The following is a 24,518-nucleotide window of genomic DNA, read 5'->3' as shown; positions in this document are numbered from 1 at the left end:
CCATTGATTATTAATAGGAATAAAAAAATGGCACAACTACTTAGAAAAACCACTTAGAAAACCACTTAGTTTCTTAAAGAACTAAACATATTTATTACCATATGAGCCATAAATCACACAAATGAGCTGAAAACATATCTATAAATAACCTACATATGGAATTTTATAGCAGATTTGTTCATAGTTGCCAAAACTTGGAAGCAATAAGACATCCTTTGGTAGGTAAATGGATAAATAAACTATGACATATCAGGCAATGGAATATTACTTAGCACTAAAAAGAAATGAGCTACTAAGACTTGAAAAGACAAGGAAGAAACTTAATTGTATGTTACTAAGAGAAAGAAGCCAATATGAAAAGGCTACATACTATATGATACCAACTACATGATATTCTGGAAAAGACAAAACTATGGAGATAATAATTTGGCTATTCTCTTAAAGGGGTTAAAAGGGAAGATTTTTAGGGCAGTGAAACTTTTTTGTATATTGTGTTTATTAGTAGATCCATATTATACATGTATCAAAACCCACAGAGTTATAATACTGAGTGAACCCTCATACGAACTATGCACTTTGGGTGACAATGATGTCAAAATGTAAATTCAACAAATGTGCTGATAGTGGGGGAGGCTGTAGGGAGAAAGGATCAGGGATGAATGGAAATCTGTACTTTTTTGCTTCACTTTACCATGAACTTAAAACTGCTTTAAGAAATAAACTCTATTTTTTAAATGAATCTTTTAAAATCATGATCAATAAATAAATTATCTTCATAAAGATCCCATATCTTGGGGCTGGGGATATAGCTCAATTGTAGAATGCTTGCTTCACAAGCACAAGGCCCTGGGTTCAATCCCCACCACCATAGCAAAAAAAAAAAATTAATTAAAAAATAAAAAAAGAACTAGGGATGTAGCTCAGAGCACCCCTTGGTTCAATCCTTAGTACAAAAAGAGAATTAAAAGAAAAAAAGGTCCCATACCTTTCAACTTATTGATACTTTATGTTTTCACTACTATGATTTCTTCACAACATAAAGATTTCTTCTATATGTTGTTTATCTATATTAATTCTAATAATTTATTAGACTTATTAGTTGAAAATAATTGAATTTTGTTGCTATCTTTCTAATCTTTATACCAATGTATATAGTTCTTACATATACTTACATATATATAGTTTATACACACACACACACACACTTATATATAGTTCTTAAATATATATATATATATATATATATATACACATATATAGTTCTTTGGGGAGGTACTGGTTATTGAACCCATGGGCATTTAACCACTGAACCACATTCCCAGAGCCCTCCCACCACTTTTTTAGATAAGGTCTCACTAAATTGCTGAGGCTGGCCTTGAACTTCTAATCCTTCTGCCTCACCCTCCCAAGTCACTGGGATTACAGGCATGCACCACCACACTGGGGCTAGTTCTTATCTTACTGTGCTGTTAGAACCCCCTAAATTATTGGACATGGTTATACAGGCTCTCTTGTCTTTTGGGGGGGCAGGGGCACTCTTGTTTGATTCTAATGTTCCACTGTTCAGAACAACATTTGCTGTAGGGTTTTGATCAATACTTTTATCAGGTTAAGGAAGTTCAACTCTTCCTAGTTTGCTAAGTATGAATGTTATGAATAAATGTCAATGTAATCAAATTTGTTTCTGCATCTACTGGGATGATGTGATTTTTTTCTTCTTTTTTTGAGGCAGGGTCTCACTAGGTTGCTGAAGTTGGCCTCAAATTGTGATTGTCCAGCCTCAGCCTCCCAACTAGATGGAATTACAGGAGGGTATCACCATGTCTACCTGATTTTCCTCCTTTAATCTATTAATTTATCAGCTTGTGCATTTATTTTGCCTTTGATATTTATCTTTCCATTTTCCTAGTTTCTTTCCTCACTTTCCCAGATTCTGCTCTTGATTTATATTTTCTACTCAAGAATTCTCTTTCAAAGTCATTCTGTTTCCTTCTCATCCACCCTCCAGGGGACAGGAAGGAGGTAATCAATAATAAATAATTAAGTGAATCAAAAATAAAATATCTAATAAGTACCAGGTACTCGAAGTGATCTTACCCAAAATCAGTCTTCAAATATGCCACATTACATTTATATATGTGCCTACATTGCTCATTTTAAGCAAAAAAAAAAAAAAAAAAAAAAAAAAAAAAAAAAAAAAACTTGAGATATAGTCACTTAGAGGTAGAATTATTATAGAAAAATTTCAACTGAAAGAGTGCTTTACACTGCAGAAAAAAACAAAAATTCCTTAGTTATCTTTTGAATTTTTTTAATACTACATTTGACTTTATACACTAGAGCTCAAGCTCTATATTATAACACCAGAAATTGGGTAAGCATCTTAGATAAAGACTGTTTTTTGCATATTTCGCAATGCAACACTATCTGTTAAAGGAGACAAACCACATGTCAAAATCACATCTTAATTTTAAAATTTAAGAGGTTGAAAACAGTCAGGTATGGTGGCACACACCTGTCATCTCAGCAGCTCAGGAAGCTGAGGCAGGAGGATCGCAAGTTCAAAGGCAGCCTCAGTCACTTAGTGAGGTCCTAAGCAACTTGGTAAGACCTGTCTCAAAAACAAACAAACAAACAAATAAATAAATAAATAAATAAGGCTGAGGATGTGGTTCAGTGGTCAAATGCCCCTGGATTCAATCCCTGGTACAAAAGACAAAAAGAAGAAGTTGAAAACAAATTTCTAAGCTCTGGCTAATTATTTAGGGCCCACTTAAAAAAAAAATAATTCGGCCAAGTTATTTTCATTAAACCTATACATAATCTGTATTCCAGTTAACTCCATGGAAATGCATCTTCATTTGAACAAAGAATGACTGGGGATATAGCACAGAGGTAGAGTACTTGCCTAGTATTCTCGATGCCCTGCACTGGATCTCAAACACTGAAAAAAGTGTATACACACACACACACACACACACACACACACACATACTTATTATATACACTTAAACACTTATAAAAGTATATATATATGTATATATACTTATACCAAACACTATCAAACACTATATATAGTGTGTGTGTTCATATATATATATGTATATATATGATGAGGATGTTAGGGCAGGCATGATCTAGAAATGAAAAGGGGTACATAAGGCAAAAGAAATTGATAACAGCAAACCACTCTATAACAAAAGTCTAGAGTCTTTAGTTGTAAGAAAGCAAATTAGGGGCTGGGGTCGTGGCTCAGTGGTAGAATGCTTTCCTAGCATGTCTGAGGCCCTGGGTTGGACCCTCAGCACCACATTAAAAAAATAAATAAATAAAATAAAGGTAAATAAAACAAAATAAAAGCATTGTGTCCATCTACAACTAAAATAAAATATTTTTTAAAAAAGAAAGCAAATTAAACATCACAACAAAACACAAAGTGATAATCCCTACCTAACTCCAAAGAGTCCCACAACTACTGACAGCAGTGATTAAATTTCTTAACACCATTAACAACAGGCAAATCCTCATTTTGTGATTTCTACACACCTTTCATCGCTTTTAGTTTTAAACACTTCCAGAACTCTAAAAACTATACTAAATGGGAATCTGCTTTTTAATATAACTTTTAAGTTATTTTAGAGAAAAATTAACTTGGCTCAAATGACAAATGTGAAAATTACAGAAAAATGTATAGAATGACATGGGAACAGATTGTTCTGCCCGTGGTGCATGTAAGAATTCTTCCTGAGAAATATATATATTAAATGTTCTTCAAATATAACAGAAATTGAATGCAGAGCAACTTATGCATACCAATCCAGAAGCCGATAGTAATTTTAAATGAAGTTTGAAGCGTGGTTTCCATCCATGATGAAAAAATATACCAGTGAACCTGGAAGGCACCGAGGAGAGCGAGCGAGCCTGAATGACTGAAACTGAGAAGGCAGCTCAGAAGCTCATCAGTTTACACATCAACACAACAAGCAAGCGCTGAACATGGGCCATGCACTCGTCACCACAGCACATGGCAGAAGAGCAGCACCCCAGTACGTGAGCTCTGTATGGAAACGAACAATGAGAAGGCAGTGAAACAAGAACCTTAACAAAAGTGTGCACAAAACCTTGGGAGGTGAGAGGGCTGGGGAGACAGAGCCAGAGGAAGGAGGAGGAGCCCACTCTGCCTGGGCAGGGAATCAGACTTCACAGAGGCACCTTGGGGCCAAGGACTAAAAGAACACCAGTATCCACACGCACGAGGACAAGTGACAGAGGTGAATGGACAAAAATTACATAGTCCACAAGATAAGGTGGGGAAGGGCTTTAACTCATGTCAGTCAAACAAGCATTACCCTTTAAAGATAACGGAAATTATAAGCAAAATGATCATTAATATTAATCTAAAAAGTGTAACTGATCTTTGATGGAATTTGGTAAGAGATGTCTGATATCCAAAGTACAAAAAGACAGAGGGGGTTGAAAAGTCATCGAGAAGGGAGCACATGTGAGGCTGACAGATAGGGTGGGTACAAGGGGGGTAGTTTTTACACCTACAAAGCTACAGGAATCCGACAGTTACTTAGGGTGCATCAAGAGATCCACAGCAAATGGATGTGACCAAAATGGCATGTGGAGGTGAGGGATGTGTCCAGAGCAGGGGCTAAAGAGATGGAACAGTGTTTGGGACCTTGGCCTAAAAGTACTCTTAGATGGCTCTAAAAGTCTGTGCTAGTCTCTGGGCAATGGGAAGCCACTGCCAGCTTTTATGCAGGACAGGAACCTGAGATCTATGCCTGGCAGCCAGCCACAGACTAGGAATAAAAAGAGCATCTGAAGTACATGGTGTTATGCGGAGTGATGTTGTGTCTCCCCAAAAGTCATGTACATCACGAAGACTTTTGTGATGGTATTAGGAGGTGGGCCTTGGGGAGACCTTAGGTCATGAGGACAAAGCCCTCTTGAATGGAATTTCCTTATAAGAAGAGGTCAGAGAATCAGTTTGCTCTTTCTGCCACGTAAGGGTATGAGAAGTTGGGAGTCTGCAACTGAAAGAGAGTCCTCACCAGCACCTGACCATGCTGGAACCCTGATCCTAGACTTTCAGCCTCCAGAACATGAGGAATAAATTTCTATTGCATATAAGTCACCCAGTCCGCGGTGCTTTGTTATAGTAGTTCAAAGTGACTGAGACGTAAGGGAAGAGATGGTGAGGGTTTAAATTGTCAGTGACAGTAAAGAAGATGAGGAAGGGATTAAGTCATGATATATTTAGGAGGCAGAAATCAATATAATTTCCTAACTGAGCAGGATAGAAGTTAAAAATAACGAAGACTTTTGGTTTAATAACTGAGTGAATGGTATTATCAACTGAGAGAAGAAAAGATGGTTTGAGACCATTATTATTACTACAGCTAACACCAAGCATTTTCTAAATCTTTTAAAGTATTAAGTCTTTTAAAGTATGCAGTCTTTACAATGGCCCTATAAGGCCCCTAATCTATTGATGAGAAAACTGATGCACAAAAGATGAAGAAACTTATCCAAGGTCACACAGCCAGTAAATGAAAGAAAGAAGATTTGAACTCAGGTAACTCTCAAATACTGCATTATGTCATGTGGACATAACCCACATGGGAATTGTGTTTAGCATCTGCAGAACTGAACTAAAGCTCAAAAGAGTAAATAAGGACATGGGTCATTTACAGTTTTATGTCCTGAGGCCATGGGAGAGAAGATATGCACATTTAGAGTAAAGAAAGAGGCAAAATACCAGGAGCAGCAAGAGAGATCCAAGGACACTAGGGAGGAGATTTTTAAACAGTGAGAGTCCCTGGCTGAGGGGCTCACCGCAGCACAGAGATCCAAGCTTAAGGCAGTTTGCACTTTCTCTTTGTGAAAACAGGGGATCCCATTCACAATTTGCTGGGAGATGAATCCAACTAAAGGATCCCTGCTCAGACTTCCTCATAAGAAGAGAAGTCTGGTAGAATATGAAACGGGGAAGACAAGGAAAAACAAAGCAATCAATGCTCTCAGCTCTTGGAAGAATGATTTATACCTGTTTGGACAAAGCGACTTCTGCCTCCAGAGATGCAGCAGTGCAGACTCATCCCTCAAGCAGCACCCCCACCTCATCAGTCGGCCACTCTTCCCTGGTCCCCAGCTGCTACCATGGGACCTCTGAGCAACTCAGTCATGCTGCAGCAACACCAAGAGTACAGAAGGCAGAGCAAAAATAAGGGGATGGGCTGTAGCTCAGAGGTAGAGCACTTGCCTAGTAGGTGAGGCCCTGGTTAGATCCCCAGCACTGCAAGGTGGGGGTCAGAGGACATGGATGTGCAAATAAATAATTGTTCCTACCAGGATTAGTTCTAGTTTTTAATGGGCTTTAAATGACTCATGAGTTATCATGTACTCTGTGCCCTGAGCTCTGGCTCTAAATCAACCAAGTTCAGAGGGAGGAAGAAAGGAATAACAGCAAAAGATGGGCAGATATCTCAGGAAGCTTTAATCCTGAGAAGAGAAAACAGAAACAGGGTGGGGGCTGGGAGGGGCACCATTTCCTGTGGAGTGTTCAGGTTCTGAGGGTCTGGAGAGAACAGAAGCTGAAACAGCAGAGAGGCAGGCAGCCCAGGGGGCCAGGCCAGGCCCTGCTAACAGGCAGACCCCGGTTGCCATGGTGCCACCCTGATGGCCAGGATGGTTTCATCAGCACGTTCCTTTTTTGTCACAGTTCCTGTTTTGTGGGTACCAGCAGCAGCAAGAAAGAAAGAAAGGAAAATGTTGCTTATACTCTAATGGCTGCAAGATCACTCACTGAATAGTAGACCTAGAAGGGACAAGAGAACCTGATAAAAGACAGAAAAGGCAACCAAGAGCGGGGGTTAACTCCTTGGAAATATATTCAATCAAACTGGACATTCTAGGTATGAGAAACCCTCACGAATAAACACTTCTCCCCAAAATGTTCATGTTTTTCTTTGTGGCACTTAAGATCCTCAAAACTGGACAGAATGTCAGCTCTTAATCAAGGCTCTTTCTGACAGTGAATTCTGATGGAGCTCTGGGTTCACTCCAAGGTAAAAAGCATGGACTTAGGACAAAGAAAACAAAATGATATATTGGTCAACACATTAAGTGGAGGGCGACACCCTGCAGGATGGCAAAGCTCCTACAGTAACCAGCCAAATGGCTTTGGCACTTTTAAGCCTCAAATGCTTCAACTGCAAAAGGAGAAGTCTGGACCATACAAACTTTAAGAATCCTTCCACTCCTTAACTTATGCTTGGGCACACTCAGAGCAAGGGAGTCTTTCCACATGCTTCTCATGGGATATTAGGCGTCCATTTGCCAGGGACCTGATTGGATCTCCAGGGACACAAACTCGGAGAATGGCTGCAACTCAACAGAAGCGAGAAGTAAATACACACACATTCAGCTGGATCTGTACATTTGATTAAACCCTGGGTTAGCGGACAAGACCATGTCTTACTCATCTTTACACATTCAACATCCAGCACAATCCAGGCACTTGGCTTAGTAGATAGTTACTGCATCCATTGGAAGGCAAAATTTCAATGTCATATTAAGAAATTTTCAAACATTATCTTTTATGGGTTGAATTTTGTTTGCCCAAAATTCTCACCTTAAAGTCCTAACTCCCAGTACCTCACGATGTAAACTCCTTTGAAGATGGGACCTTTATAGAGGTAATCAAGTTGAAAAGAGGTCAGTAGGGTGGGCCCTAAACCAATATGACTGTTGTCCTTACAAGAAGAAGAAATTCGAACCACATCAGGCAGAAGGAAGATGACAGGAGGAGACAGAGGGAGAAGACAGCCATCTACAAGCCAAGAAGAGAGGCCTGGAATGGATTCTTCCTTGCAGCCCCAGGAGTCAACCCTCCGGCATTCTGACCTTGGATTTCTAGGCTCCTGAACCTTGAGACAATAAATTTATGATGTTGAAGCCACCTAATTTATCATATTTTGCTACCCACTATAGCAAACTAATATAACACCCAAAAGAAGAGAGAACTGTGTAATGAAACCACGCATGAGACCTTTCACTCCTCCAATTCTTCACTATGTATCTCTAAAATAAATGGGATTTTCCTTTCATGACTACATGCTCTTACCAAACCTAACAAAATTGACCATAACTTGAAGGCGTATTTAAATTTAAAAAAATACACCTTATACTAAAACACATACTTACATTTCTCCATGAAAGCTACTAACAATATTAAAAACAAAATCCCAATAAACTTGAATTTTGTGGACAAATTTTTCAGAGGATGGGCAAGATTTTTAGAGTAATTCAATTATTTTATGAACTCTCTTACTCATCATGTTATCTGAGAATACACATTTGTATTACTTTATGAAAGCAAAGGAGGGGGGAGAAAAAATACACTTGGTATTGGTACCCACTTGCTGGTCATTAAAAACACACTTTTCAAACAAATCTCAGGAAAGTGAGCAGACATCAAGAAGTTTCTAAAGAACAAACAACAATTCAATGACATTTACGATAAACTGCCCATTGTTTAAGTATCTGAAAATTGGCATGGCAAAGCTGAAAACCACTACAAAAAAAAAGATAAATGCAAAACCATACCTTGACGTGGAGAACTGCTTATTGTGTTTTTCTCAAACTTTAGAGACTAGAGTTGCCAAAACATCAGTAATTGACAACTTCCAATCACATGTCCTCTTCAATAAGGTTACCTTTTCTCTAATGTTAAGACAGAGAAATGCTAAAGTCAAAATGGCCTGCTTATCAAAGTTTTTCAAAGGAGTCTTTTGAAAAGCAGTTCACTCCATCAACTTTCAAAGTCAGGCATCTCTGTAAAAAAACCACAATCCGGCTAATTAGTCTCAGCTGTTGCTCACATGGCCCTGCAGATCAGTCAAGTGATTTTGCCCCTCTCAAGCTTACTATGATCCAATTCCTCTGGCTCTCAGACAGAGGTGGCTTTATTAACCTCTTCCAGGGTTAGAAGACCAGTGCTTCAAATCTCATTTGTCCCTCTGAATCAAAAAACTACATTTGTTTTTCCTGAGAAAACACCTCGAAAAGTATCGCGGCCCTCAAGACCCTTAAAGGTTCTGTTGGTATTGTTTCTTTGCAAATACAGTGACTGAGCCAAACGAATAATACGAGAGATCAAGTGGATGTGGCAGGAGACAGAGTGAGTGGATTACTTACCAGACGTTGCTCCTGGCCTCCAGAACCATGCGTAAAACAGTCTGTGCGGTTCCTCCCAGATATCCCACTAGCTTCTCAAAGTCCACATGTCCTGCACTCAGTTCTCCACCCTTGCTTTTCTCCCCATCACTGCTTGAGACCCAGGTCTCCTCCTGCAGAAACAACCCCAGCACACACCCAGAAATCCCAGAGCCCTCAGTGACTCCTCCCTCTCTTCCCCTCCCACTTCCAGTTGACCTCCGCATCCTAAGCGTCTTTCCTCCTCTCGCCCTCATTCCGATTTTTAATTATTTTTATTATTTTTGGATGACTATGATAAACCACTTATTTTGTTTTAGATCCCAAACCTGGTCCTGCCTCTGATTCATCCTCAACCCCACACCCAAATTGTTCTTTTCAAAGATAAATGGGATTCCACACTATGCTCCACAGCTCCCAGAACCTCCACAGTGAGATCCGCACTCCTTGGGCTTCTGCCTCCAGCATCTCCCTGTCTGCTGCCAATGAGCTGCTAAAGTACAACCACCAGAATTTTTTGTCATTCTCTAAACCAGTGGTTCTCAAAATCTGGCCCCAAGATTCATATCATGGGTCCCTAGGAAATTGTTAGACAAGCACCCTCTTGGCCCCACCCACTGAATTAGAAATTCTGAGCATGGGATGCAGCAGTCTGTGGTTTAACAAGCACTTCAGGTGATTCTGATACACGTAAAAGTGTGAGCGCCACAGCTCTAAATCCATCAAGCTGATCATCAAGAGACCTAGCCCTGACTCCTTTTGCCAGCCATACTGAATTAGATGTCCCTTCTCTGTGCTTACTATATCTGTAACTGGAATTGATAATTATCCAATTTATTCCTAGAGTTCCCTTGTTGGTTTGTGAATATGTTGAAGATAGACATTGCATCTTATTTACCTTTTCTGGTGGTGTTGATAATCAAAGAAAATTTTAATACTAAAAAAGTAGAAAACATCTTATTTATCTTTGATTCATTCACCCCACAGTCACTTCTTGAGCATTTACTAATCATTAGACAAGACACTGAGCATATAATTAAATGATCCATCCCTTGCCTCTAGGAGAAGTTACCCTCTCATTTTGGCAGCTCAAATTTGACTGAAGACTCAATCAGTCCAATCTACAAAATCACACCAAAACCTCAAGAGCTGTGGGCAACTAAAAAACCTGAACATAACCAGTATGACGTCTCACAAGGTAAATGAAATAGAATTTTTGGCTAACATCTGATGTTGACTCAGATACAAAGGCATGGTTTATAAAGGGGAGAAAGGGTACATTTTCATGAAAACTTATGTAATTTTCTTTATTATCTCTCAGCATCCTCTAGAATTTGGATAATGATTTAACAAGAAAATATAACAAGATTTTTAAATCCAGAATCATTAAAGTTCACCTATTCTAGTTAGAGTAGAAATTAAGTAATGCTTTATATTAGCACTTCTCAGCCTTTATTGTGTATAAGAATCCCCTTGGTATGTTTCAAAATGTTAATTCTGATTCAATATGTCTGTGAAGAAGTTGATTCTTTATTTCTAACAAGCACCCAGATGATGCCTGGGTAATACAGATGTTCTAGACCCAGAACTATACTTTGAACAGCAAGCAAAATTGAAGCAACACATTTTTCAGAGTGCCAAAGGTCTTCTCATTAAAACAATAAAAACTTTTTAGGATAATGCTGCATTCAAAGCTTTCTAAAATGTCTCAGACTTCAGGGAAAAGATGGCATACTGATCACGTACATCTAGTTCTGCTACCTCTCCAAGTCTCACTAATATAAAAATAAAGAGAATTTTATTGTTTTTGACACAAACTCATAAGGACAAAGATCAGGTGAGTAGAAGCAACAAAATGTTTAAAGTTAAAAAATAGATGAATAAGGGGCAACTGGTTAGAAGACCTGGGAAAGCAAACTCCTCTGTTGGTAGGGAAATGCAAGGCTCTCCAGAAAGTCTCAGAGATTCAGGGGCCCCAAATCTCTGGAAGCTGAGAGAGGGAAATGTTGGGGCTCAAAACAGAGGAAATGGTGGAATTCTGCTTAAAAAACTATTAGACACATCAAGACAAGAAGAATGAAACAAAAGAACTACAAAACAGAAGATAATGAGCAAAATGGCAGTAGTAAGTCCTTAATAAATAATAAAGTCCTGTATCAATAATAAAGTGTAAATGAATTAAACTTCAATCAAAAGACATAAACTGATAGAATTAATAAAAACCTGAGATCCAACTATTTGCTTCCATGCAAAAGAATCACTTTAGATGTAAGGGCAACATAGACTGAAAGCAAAGGAATAGAAAAAGATATTTCATGCAAGAAAGCAGGGGTGGCTATATTTATATCAGAATAGACTTTAAGTCAAAACAGTCACAAGAGAAAGAGAAGGTAATTATTATACAGTAATATAATGGTCAACTCTTAAAGAGGATATAAAAATTGTATATGCACCCAACTTTGGAGCACCTAAATATATAAAGCAAATATTAAGCAAACTGAAGGGAGAAATAGACAATACAATAATAATAGAGGATTTCAGTGCCTCAATTTAAACAATGTATAGGTCCTCCAGACAGAAAATCAATAAGAAAGTTATTAGATAACTAGAAGTCAATAACAAGAGGGAAATTGAAAAATTCACAAATATATCAGTTTGGATAACCTAGACGAAAGAATAAATTCCATGATGTAGAGAACCTTTCAAGACTGAACTTTGAAAAAAAAGAAAATTTGAACAAACTAATAAGGAGTAAGAAGACTAAATCAGTAATTAAAAAAAAAAAACTCAAAAAAGAGCCCAAGACTAAATGATTTCACTGGTGAGTTCTATCAAATATTAAAGAAACATTAATGACAATCTTTCTCAAACTCTTCCAGAAAATTAAAGAGGAGAGAATGCTTTTCAAATTGTTTTATGAAATCAGCATTATAGTAATGCCAAGGACACTACCAGAAAATTAAATTACAGGCTAATATCCTAAATGAGCATAAATGCAAAAATCCTCAACATAATACAAGCAAATCAAATTCAACAATACATTTTAAAAATTATTCATCATGATGTGGGATTTATCCCTGGGACACATGATGGTTACATATATAAATAACAATAAATATGATATACCACATTGACAAAATAAAGAATAAAAACCATACAATCATCTTAATACAGAAAGAAATAGTATTTTAAAAAATACAACACTCTTTCATGATAAAAACTCTCAACAGATTAGGTATAAAGGGAATGTACCCCAACACACAGTAAAAGCTATATCTGACCCATTGCTAACATCATACCCAATGGTGAAAACCTGAAAGCTTTTCCTCTAAGATCAGAGATAAGACAAGGATGTTCACTCTCACCACTTCCTTTCACCACAGTCTTGGAAAGTTCTAGTCACAGCAATTAAGCAAGAGAATAAAATAAAAAGCATCCAAACAAAAAAAGAAGATAAAATACCTCTATTTGTTGGTGACATGACATTGTTTATAGAAAACATGACTTTTTAAAAAACTATCAGAATTAATAATTGCATTCAGTAAAGTTGAAGGATACAAAGTCATTAATATTTTTAAACACTAATGATAATTATCTGAAAAGGAAATTAAGAAAGCAATTTCATTTACAATAGCATCAAAAAATAAAGTACTTATCCAGGCCCAGTGGCACATGCCTGTGATCCCAGCAACTTGGGAGGCTGAGGATCACAAGCTCAAGGTCAGCTTCTGCTAACTAGTGAGACCCTAAGCAACTCACTGAGAACATATCTCAAAATAAAAAGGGTTGGGGATATAGCTCAGTGGTAAAGTGCCCTGGGTACAATTCCCAATACCAATAAAACAAAACAAAGCAAAATACTTAGGTATAAATTTAACCACAAAAGTGAAAGATCTAAATACTGAAAACTATAAAACTGATGAAAGAAATAAAAGTCAACTTAAGAAATGGAAAGATAGCCCATGTTCATGGATTGGAAGAAAACCATTCAAATATCCATACCACCCAAAGTGATCTATAGATTCAATGCATCTCTGTCAAAATTCTAATGGAATTTTTCACAGAAATTTTTAAAATCCTAAAATTCATATGGAACCACAAAAGACCCCAAATAGCAAAAGCAATTTTGAGCAAAATGATCAAAGCAGGAGGCATCACACTTCTTGATTTCAAATTATATTACAAAACTATAGTAATCAAAACAGTATGATGCCAGGAAAAAAAATGGAACAAATTAGAAAGCCCAGAAATAAACCCATCTATATGGTCAACTGCTTTTCAATATGGGAACCAAGAACATACAATGGGGAAAAGATGGACTCTTCAATAAATGGTGTTGGAAAACTAGATATTCACATGCAGAGAATGAAATTAGACCTTTATCTTACACAACACACACACACAAATCAACTCAAAGACTTAAACATAAGACCTGAAACTGGTCAGGTCTGGTGAAGACACTGGGAATCCCAGCAATTTGGGAGGCTGAGGCAGGAAGATTGCAAGTTCCAGGCCAGCCTCAGCAACCTAGTTTGTCTCTGTATCAAAAAAAAAAAAAGACTGGTATGTGGCTCAGTGGTAGAGCACCACTAAATTCAATCACCAGTACCACACACACACACAACTTGTAAAATTCCTACAAGAAAACATGGGAGGAAAGGCAAGACAAATTGCCTTTGAATCTCAGGTTTACCACTCTGGGTGACCATAAGCAAATTACTTAACTTCTCTGCCTCAGTTAGCTCATCTGTGGAATAATAATAGGATTGTTTTGTAAAGACTGAACTACATAATAATGTCTAGAAAGTGCCTAAAACTATGTTTGACACATAGTAGTTGGATCAATAATAGCTATTTTCAAGGTACATCTGCCTCTGTAATATGTGGCTCCTGTATATTTATTTCACATCTTGGATGAGTTTATATTTCATTCTCCCTGTTTCACCTGTGCTGTCAATCAGCCAGTTCTCTCTCTCACGACAGAAATCAGTGTGCCCTTCTAGAACAAGTCCTACCCCCTCTGATGTGCTGCTTCTAACTAAGTACCTGGAAACCAAATCACCAAGCTTAAGAGAATAGTGTGTGAAATAGAGGAAAATGGGCACCAAGAAATGTTCTAAAGGTCTCTCTGTGAAACAGGATGGTAAGTTACTAGCCATCTGACTGCTCAGAACCCTTTGGGCTTACTTCCTTACTGTCAACCGTGGGTCAGCAGGCTAGGTGATGCTCAGGGTGATAACATTCCAGTATACCAGAGATCATCAGTTGTAACATTAAAAGTTCTGCATCTGGAAACCCCACCCCAGCACTGGGCAAATTACTCAATTGATCCTTTTGAGTTTATTACATCAACCATAAAATGAAGGTTAATATCTATTGTAAAAAGGTGTTCAGAATTAATAGAAAGAATGTTTGTATAATTTCTGACACATGGTAGCTGTAGCTACTGTACTCAATTGCATTCTCTTATGATCAACTCTGATATTAGGTGGTTTAAGAGAGTATTCTTGGCCAGGCGCAGTGGCACAAGCCTGTAATCCCAGCAGCTCGGGAGGCTGAGACAGAAGGATCACCTCAGCAAAAGCCAGGTGCTAAGCAACTCAGTGAGACCCTATCTCTAAATAAAATACAAAATTGGGTTGGGGATATGGCTCAGTGGTCGAGTGCCCCTGAGTTCAATCCCTGGTACTAAAGGGGGAGAAAAAAGAAAGTATTCTTAGCAAGATAATCTGTAACTTACTTTATATTTGGTGGATCCCAGGAATTGAAATGTTTGCCTTTGTGAATTTTTTCCCACCATTGCCCACACAATTTGTTTCAGGGACTAAGACATAATAAAGAAACTTGATAGTTGAATATTGTTTGACTTCTCTGCTAGGCAAGGTCCTATCCAGTTTCCACTGTCTTTGCACACATGTCTTTTTTACACTATCGAAGTCCTGGGGTATTCACTACAGTAGCTACTTCTAAACTTGTGGTCAGAAATTAGCATGCCACCTCACAAAGAAGGATATCAAGCATCATACCTGAAATTTATTTACAATTTGTATCTCATTTTTTTTCCCTTCACAATGGCACCAAATCATTCGGTCTTCTAATGGATCACCAAATCATTCATTAATTCTACCCCTAAAAAATAAGGGCTCTCATCACCAAACAGACGCAACACCATTTCTGACCTGAAGCAATTCAGTAGTCCATAGATATTAATACAGCCTGGAGGAAGTCACTCACATATGTGCACAACACTAACACAAGGGCACAAAAGTTACAAAATTGGGAGTAGATGACAGAAAGGACCACCAGTTACCCAAAGCCAAAACATAGCCTGGGAAACCTGTAACAAAGGCAGCATATAAAGACTTCTGTTCATTATAAAGGCCCCCAAGGTCCCTCCTCTCACACTCATATTTCTTCTACCCATCCCCAAGAGACCCACAAAATCTCAGAGAAGCTTTGAGGGTCATCTGGTCAACCAATTAGGGCAGGAGTAAATGGATCCAAGTATGATCCGATGCCCCCTGGGCCAAAATCACCTGAAGCATTTAATGAAAATCCAAAGTCCTGGGTCCCACCCAGACCTTGGAATAAGGACCTCTGCAAAGAAGACCAAGGGAATTTGAATTTATGACAAACTTCCCAGGGGCTTCCAGGTTATGCATAAGGTTTGAGAGCCACTGTTCTCGGGAGACAACAGCCAAATGCACAATTATATCTAGGCAAAAATCCATAGGTGAAGCTCATATTTAACCTCTACCAACCTCATGTTCATAATCTGTAAAATAGGGATAATACCTACCTAGCAGGATGGGTGTGAAAAACGAATGACATAACAAGTATCAGTTTCAAGCACAGAGCTTCACATATGACAGGGACTCAAGAGGAATTAATCCCTTCCCCATCTCCTGAATATATTCTAATGAAGACTTGAACAACAGTTCATGTTTTGAACAAATGTTACCAAGAAAAGCAGATGGGGGGTTTCAAGATGGCGGACTAGAGGGCGGCTGCATTTCATGTTGCTCCAGGATGCAGCATTCAAAAGAGGAGATAGTGAGAGACTTGGGACCAACTCAAAGCCACCGGGTGAGTCTCTCCCGTTGGGGAGGCGTCCCGGATGGGGCGGTAGCCCCGGAACGCAGGGAACTTTGTGAAGTAGAGTTGCTCGGCGAGACACCCCTCCCCCCCTTCCCCCCCTCCCCCCTCCCCCCTTCCCCCCCCCGCCCCCCGCTGGAGCGGTAAACACAGACCACTGGGATCATCATAGAGGAGGTGGCTCAGCACAGCGCTTGGACTCGGAGCAACCACTGGGGCTCCGGGCGGCTGCCTGAGGAGGAGCTGCGTGGTGAGCTGTTTAGACTCAGAGTAATCGCTTCTGAACACCGGGGGGTTGCCCGGAGGAAGAGGAGTAGCGCAGCGGGTCACTTGGTCTAGGAGTGACGGCATCAGAGCCACAGGCGGTTGCCAGAGGAGGAGGTGAGTGGTGAGTTGTTTGGACTCAAAGCGACCACTCCTGAACACCTGGGGGGCTACCCCGAGGAGGAGGAGGAACAGGGTGGGTCACTTGGACTCGGAGTGACTGCCTAGGGCTACGGGCGGTTGGCAGGAGGAGGAGACGCGAAGTGAGTTGCTTGGACTCCTAGTGACTGCACCGGAAACAGGGCCGCTGTCCGGAGGAGGAGGTGTGTGGCGGGTCTCTGGGTCTCGGAGCTATTGTATGGGGTTCCAGGTGGCGGCTCAGAGGAGGGGCCATATAGCCAGGTGATTAGGTGCAGAGCAGGGTCCCAGGACTGGCTTCTTGCTGGAAGAGCCGCACAGAGACACGCCTAGGGGCGCAGCGAAGTTTCCAGGACTGCGGGCAGATTCTCTGAGGAGAAGCAACCTAAGGAGACTCGTCTGCGAAGGGTGAGGCTCCCAGGCCCAGGAGGTAGGTCCGGGTCCCTGGGAACGTTGCAGAGGAAGACAGCCCAGCCCAGGCGGTAGTTGTAGATTGAGGGGAACCTCTAGGAGGGCAACTGACCAGCGAGACCTCCCCACTGGGTGAGTCTTCCCTGCCGGGTGAGGTTTTCCCACAAGGACGGTAAAACCAGAGACACAGGCACAAACAGGCCTTGCCTCAGCCTGCAGCCTAGTTCCCCTTTGGATGACCATTGGTCAACAAGTGGAGGCACCTCTGCCCACTAGCAGGGAATATACCCCACCTGAGGGTCACCAACCCTAGAGAGGCAGCTTCCTTGTGGAGCTCCACATTATCAACTTCCTCCAAGACTGCAGGCTACTGAAGGATAAGAGGGGATATACTAGCAATCTTCAGGGACATTATAAGTCAATAGAGGAAATCTGCAATATCTTAAGGACCCACTGATTCCTGAACAATATGAGAAAACAAGGGAAGAAAATGCCCCAAACAAATCTAGATGTTACATCAATAAAATCCAACAACAGCATGGCAGAAGAAATGACAGAAAGGGAGTTCAGAATGTACATAATTAAAATGACCAGGGAAGCAAACGATGAGATGAAAGAGCAAATGCAGGCATTGAATGATGAGATGAAAGAGCAAATGCAGGCATTGAATGATAGCACCAATCGACAGTTAAAAGAGCAAATACAGGAAGCAAAAGATCATTTCAATAAAGAGTTAGAGATATTGAAAAAAAAACAAACAGAAATCCTTGAAATGAAGGAAACAATAAACCAAATTAAGAACTCCATAGAAAGCATAACCAATAGGATAGAACACCTGGAAGACAGAACCTCAGATATTGAAGACAAAATATTTAACCTTGAAAACAAAGTTGAACAAACAAAGAAGATGGTAAGAAATCATGAACAGAATCTCCAAGAACTATGGGATATCATGAAAAGGCCAAATTTGAGAATTATTGGGATTGAGGAAGGCTTAGAGAAACAAACCAAAGGAATGAATAATCTATTCAATGAAATAATATCAGAAAATTTCCCAAATGTGAAGAATGAAATGGAAAATCAAGTTCAAGAGGCTTATAGGACTCCAAATACACAAAATTACAACAGACCCACACCAAGGCACATTATAATGAAAATACCAAACATACAAAATAAAGACAGAATTTTAAAGGCTGTAAGAGAAAAGAACCAAATTACATTCAGGGGGAAACCAATACGGATATCAGCAGATTTTTCAATCCAGACCCTAAAAGCTAGAAGGGCCTGGAACAACATTTTTCAAGCTCTGAAAGAAAATGGATGCCAACCAAGAATCTTATACCCAGCAAAACTTACCTTCAAATTTGATGATGAAATAAAATCATTCCATGATAAACAAAAGCTAAAAGAATTTACAAAAAGAAAACCAGCATTACAGAACATTCTCAGCAAAATATTCCATGAGGAAGAGATAAAACACAAGCAAATCAGCAAAGGGAGGAATTATCCTAAAGGAACTGTCAAATAAAGGAGGAACCAAGTTGTGTCAAAAAAGAAATAAATAAATAAAATTTTTAAAAAATGAACCAAATGACCGGGAATACAAATCATATCTCAATAATAACCCTGAATGTTAATGGCCTGAATTCATCAATCAAAAGACATAGACTGGCAGATTGGATTAAAAAGAAAGATCCAACAATATGTTGCCTGCAAGAGACTCACCTCATAGAAAGAGATACCCATAGACTAAAGGTGAAAGGATGGGGAAAAACATACCATGCACATGGATTCAGCAAAAAAGCTGGAGTATCCATCCTCATTTCAGATAATGTGGACTTCAAGCCAATGTTAGTCAGAAGGGATAAAGAAGGACATTTCATACTGCTTAAGGAAGCATAAATCAGCAAGATATAACAATCATAAACATCTATGCCCCAAACAGTGGCTCATCCATGTATGTCAAACAAATCCTTCTCAATTTTAGAAACCAAATAGACCGTAACACAATAATACTAGGTGATTTTAACATGCCTCTCTCACCACTGGACAGATCTTCCAAACAAAAATTGAACAAAGAAACCATAGATCTCAATAACACAATCAATAATTTAGACTTAACAGACATTTATAGAATATACCATCCAACCAAGAGCGAATACACTTTCTTCTCAGCAGCACATGGATCCTTCTCTAAAATAGACCATATATTATGCCACAAAGCTAATGTTAGCAAATACAAGAAGATAGAGACACTACCTTGTATTCTATCAGATCATAATGGATTGAAGTTAGAAATAAATGAAAGAGTAAAAAACAGAAACTACTCCAACACCTGGAGATTAAACAATATGCTATTATATGATGAATGGATACCAGAAGATATTAGGAAGGAAATTAAAAAATTCTTAGAGGTAAATGAGAACAAAGAAACATCATATCAAAATCTCTGGGACACTATGAAAGCAGTACTTAGAGGAAAATTTATTTCATGGAGCACATTTAATAAAAGAAGTAAAACTCAACAAATAAACGACCTAACACTACAGCTCAAAGCCCTAGAAAAAGAACAGACCAACACCAAAAGTAGTAGAAGACAGGAAATAGTCAAACTCAGAGCTGAAATCAACGAAATTGAAACAAAAGAAACAATACGAAAAATTGACAAAATAAATAGTTGGTTCTTCGAAAAAATAAACAAAATTGATAAACCTTTAGCCACACTAACAAAGAGAAGACGAGAGAAAACCCAAATTACTAAAATTCAGAATGAACAAGGAAATATCACAACAGACACGACTGAAATACAAAACATAATTAGAAGCTATTTCGAAAATCTATACTCCAACAAAATAGAAAATTTCGAAGACATCAACAGGTTTCTAGAGACATATGAATTGCCTAAACTGAACGAGGAGGACATACACAATTTAAATAGACCAATTTCAAGTAATGAAATAGATGAAGTCATCAAAAGCCTACCAACAAAGAAAAGTCCAGGACCATATGGGTTTTCAGCCGAGTTCTATAAAACCTTTAAAGAAGAGCTCATTCCAATACTTCTCAAAGTATTCCATAAAATAGAAGAGGAGGGAACCCTCCCAAACTCGTTCTATGAAGCCAATATCACCCTGATACCTAAACCAGACAGAGACACATCGAGGAAAGAAAATTTCAGACCAATATCCTTAATGAACATCGACGCAAAAATTCTCAACAAAATTTTAGCAAATTACATACAAAAACATATTAAAAAGATAGTGCACCATGATCAAGTGGGTTTCATCCCAGGGATGCAAGGTTGGTTCAACATCAGGAAATCAATAAATGTCATTCACCATATCAATAGACTTAAAGTCAAGAATCACATGATTATTTCAATAGATGCAGAAAAAGCATTTGATAAAATACAGCACCCCTTCATGCTCAAAACACTAGAAAAAACAGGTATAGTGGGAACATTCCTTAACATTGTAAAGGCCATCTATGCTAAGCCCGTGGCTAATATCATTCTAAATGGTGAAAAACTGAAAGCATTCCCCCTTAAAACTAGAACAAGGCAGGGATGCCCTCTTTCACCACTTCTTTTCAATATCGTCCTTGAAACTCTAGCCAGAGCAATTAGACAGACCAAAGAAATTAAAGGGATACGAATAGGAAAAGAAGAACTCAAACTATCCCTGTTTGCTGATGATATGATTATATACTTAGAGGAACCAGGAAATTCCACCAGAAAACTTTTAGATCTCATAAGTGAATTCAGTAAAGTAGTGGGATATAAGATCAATGCACATAAATCTAAGGCATTTTTATACATAAGTGATGAATCTTCAGAAAGAGAAATTAGGAAAACTACCCCATTCACAATAGCTTCAAAAATAATAAAATACTTGGGAATCAATCTCACAAAAGAGGTGAAAGACCTCTACAGTGAGAACTACAGAACACTAAAGAAAGAAATTAAAGAAAATCCCAGAAGATTGAAAGATCTCCCATGTTCTTGGATAGGAAGAATTAATATTGTCAAAATGGCCATACTACCTAAAGTGCTATACAGATTCAATGCAATTCCAATTAAAATCCCAATGATGTACCTTACAGAAATAGAGCAAGAAATTATGAAATTCATCTGGAAGAATAAAAAACCCAGAATATCTAAAGCAATCCTCAGTAGAAAGAGTGAAGCAGGGGGTATCACAATACCAGATCTTCAACTCTACTACAAAGCAATAGTAACAAAAATGGCATGGTATTGGTACCAAAATAGAAAGGTGGATCAATGGTACAGAACAGAGGACACGGACACAAACCCAAATAAATACAATTTTCTCATACTAGACAAAGGGTCCAAAAATATGCAATGGAGAAAAGATAGCCTCTTCAACAAATGGTGCTGGGAGAATTGGAAATCCATATGCAACAGAATGAAACTAAACCCATATCTCTCACCATGCACAAAACTAAACTCAAAATGAATTAAGGACCTCGGAATCAGACCAGAGACCATGCATCTCATAGAAGAAAAAGTAGGTCCAGAACTTCAACATGTCGGCTTAGGACCAGACTTCCTCAACAGGACTCCCATAGCACAAGAAATAAAAGCAAGAATCAATAACTGGGATAGATTCAAACTAAAAAGCTTTCTCTCAGCAAAGGAAACTATCAGCAATGCAAAGAAAGAGCCTACAGAGTGGGAGAAAATCTTTGCCAATCATACTTCAGATAGAGCACTAATCTCCAGAATCTATAAAGAACTCAAAAAACTCTACACCAAGAATGCAAATAATCCAATCGACAAATGGGCTAAGGAAATGAATAGACACTTCACAGAAGAAGATCTACAAGCAATCAACAAACATATGGAAAAATGTTCAACATCTCTAGTAATAAGAGAAATGCAAATCAAAACCACCCTAAGATTCCATCTCACCCCAATTAGAATGGTGATTATCAAGAATACAAGCAACAACAGGTGTTGGCCAGGATGTGGGGAGAAAGGTACACACATACATTGCTGGTGGGGCTGCAAATTAGTGCAGTCACTCTGGAAAGCAGTGTGGAGATTCCTTAGAAAACTTGGAATGGAACCACCATTTGACCCAGCTATCCCACTCCTTGGCCTATACCCAAAGGACTTAAAATCAGCATAGTACAGAGATGCAGCCACATCAATGTTCATAGCTGCTCAATTCACAATAGCCAGATTGTGGAACCAACCTAGATGTCCTTCAATTGATGAATGGATAAAGAAACTGTGGTATATATATACACAGTCATAAAGAATGATAAAATTATGGCATTTGCAGGCAAATGGATGAAATTGGAGAATATCATGCTAAGTGAGATAAGCCAATCTCAAAAAAACAAAGGACGAATGATCTCGCTAATAAGTGGATGATGACACATAATGGGGGGTGGGAGGGGTTAGTGTTAGGGTTAGAGTTAGGGTTGGGGAGGGAAGGAAGGACTGTATAGAGGGAAAAGAGGGGTGGGAGGGGTGGGGGGAAGGGAAAAAAATAACAAAATGAATCAAACAGCATTACTCTAGGTAAATTTATGATTACACAAATGGTATGCCTTTACACCATGTACAAACAGAGAAACAACATGTATCCCATTTGTTTACAATAAAATAATAAAAAAAAAAAAAGAAAAGCAGATGGGGGGCAGGGGTTGTAGCTCAGTGTAGAGCTCTTGCCTGGCATGTGTGAGGCATTGAGTTCAATTCTCGGCAACACATAAAAATAAATAAATAATAAAATAAAGATACCGTGTCCATCTACAACTAAAAATATTTTTTTTAAAAAAAGAAAGAAAAGCAGATGGCTAGCTTAAGTAAAGGACTTGGTGTTAATGAGTTGTCAACTGCAAAAGTCAAGGTCAACAGGTTGAACCAATGACTGGGTACCAGTAGATTGTGGATCTTAAACTTCAAGCATATATTAGAATCACCTGGGTGGCTTTAAAATACTCTGGGCCCCCACCAGTTTCAGATTCAGTATGTCTGGGGTGGAGCTGAGAATCTGCATTTCTAACAAGTTCCCAAGTGGTGTGATGTTGCTGGGCCCACACTCACACTTTGTAGAGTATCTACAAAGTATCTAATTGATCTGACACTTTGTAACAAAAAAAGAAAACTATGCTGTGTGTATTTCCTGTTTAACACCAGACTAGTTAGTTACATGCAAATACACAAAAAAGTAATAAATCAACAATTTCTAAGACCAAGGCTGTGCTGCTTCTACCCCAGAGAATCTTTCTTGCTTTTTGAATGATATAGAGAATGGATGGGGACATCTGAATTCCACCTCTCTTCTCACTAGCTGTGAGATCCTGAGTGCAGAGCATGATATCTTTGAGCCTGGATTTATTAACCTAACAGTAGAGGTGGGCTTGGTCACTGCCTCCCAGCTCTGGATGTGTATTGCAATCAGTAGAGTAGCATTTACCCAACACCTAACATTAGAATTTCCAAAAGAGAAACTGAAAAACTGCTTTGTGGAGACATGTTTTAAACAAAAACTCCCTGTGGAACTTAACACATTGATCTTTCATGTTCCTTCCAGCATGAAAACCCTTGGGTAGTTTTTTTTTCTAAGTTCCTGGTGCCTTGAGTTGGCACCTACAAGTGACCTTCTCCTTCTACATTTGCTTCCCACAGAATTTGTTTTAACATGAAACAAGTATACTAGTCCTCAAACAAAAGAATCTAGTCTGCTTACACAGTTTCATATCTCATGTATCAATAAATTAGCATTCTTGGTTTAGTGCTAAAAATAGATTAAAATTCAATGTGTAGGAGAAAATATGAATTACCTGTGATTGAATCTGTAAAACAGTCTTCTCTAACCAACTGTTTTCTCATTCATTCCTTCCATCATTCATTATTAACTTAGCATCCACCATGTTCCAGGTATTATTCTAGGTACTCACCAAATGGTAGTTTACAAAGCAAAGTCTCCATCCTCATATAAAGACTGTTTTACAGGAAGAGATGGGCAATAAGCTGGTGAATATAAATATAAAATAATTTAAATAGTAATAAGTGCTATGAAGACAATAACACACAATGATAGGATAGAGAGTGATTGGAGAGTGATCAGCAAGGCTTCTTTGTGGGATGACATGAAATTAAATCTGAATGTTACCAAGGAACTGTTATGATGGACACTTAGATGGTTCTGGACTACTTGCTTTAACAAAGGTAAAAATCACAATATACTTGTTCATTTCTGTGATACTTCAGAAGGGTCCAAGGAAGACTGTGGAGAACAGGTTGTGCATTGCTCTGAATTACTCTTGGATGTATAAAACAGAAACTTTTAAGTTGTGCCTAAACCTGAGGTACTCCATTTTGTAGAGCAGTAGTTTTCCATAAGTTATTC

The 24,518-nt window shown here is 38.6% G+C and overlaps 1 protein-coding gene across 3 annotated transcripts in view; it reads right to left on the bottom strand.

Moving 5' to 3' along the window:
* Rab27a (RAB27A, member RAS oncogene family) overlaps nucleotides 1-24,518 on the bottom strand; it is a 97,855-nt gene that overhangs the window by 66,062 nt on the left and 7,275 nt on the right. Inside the window, exon 1 of one of the 3 annotated variants that reach the window (XM_047542269.1) lies at nucleotides 9,208-9,316. The exons of the other annotated variants lie outside the window; for them this stretch is intronic. The gene's annotated coding sequence lies outside the window, so the exon portion shown is untranslated. Of the gene's footprint in view, nucleotides 1-9,207; nucleotides 9,317-24,518 lie in introns of those variants that run through there. 3 annotated transcript variants of the gene reach the window in all.

The sequence above is a fragment of the Sciurus carolinensis genome, chromosome 2 (assembly GCF_902686445.1).
Source record: "Sciurus carolinensis chromosome 2, mSciCar1.2, whole genome shotgun sequence".
NCBI lineage: Eukaryota > Metazoa > Chordata > Mammalia > Rodentia > Sciuridae > Sciurus > Sciurus carolinensis.
Note: the sequence above shows the minus strand (reverse complement) of the source record. Positions and strands in the feature narration are given on the sequence as shown.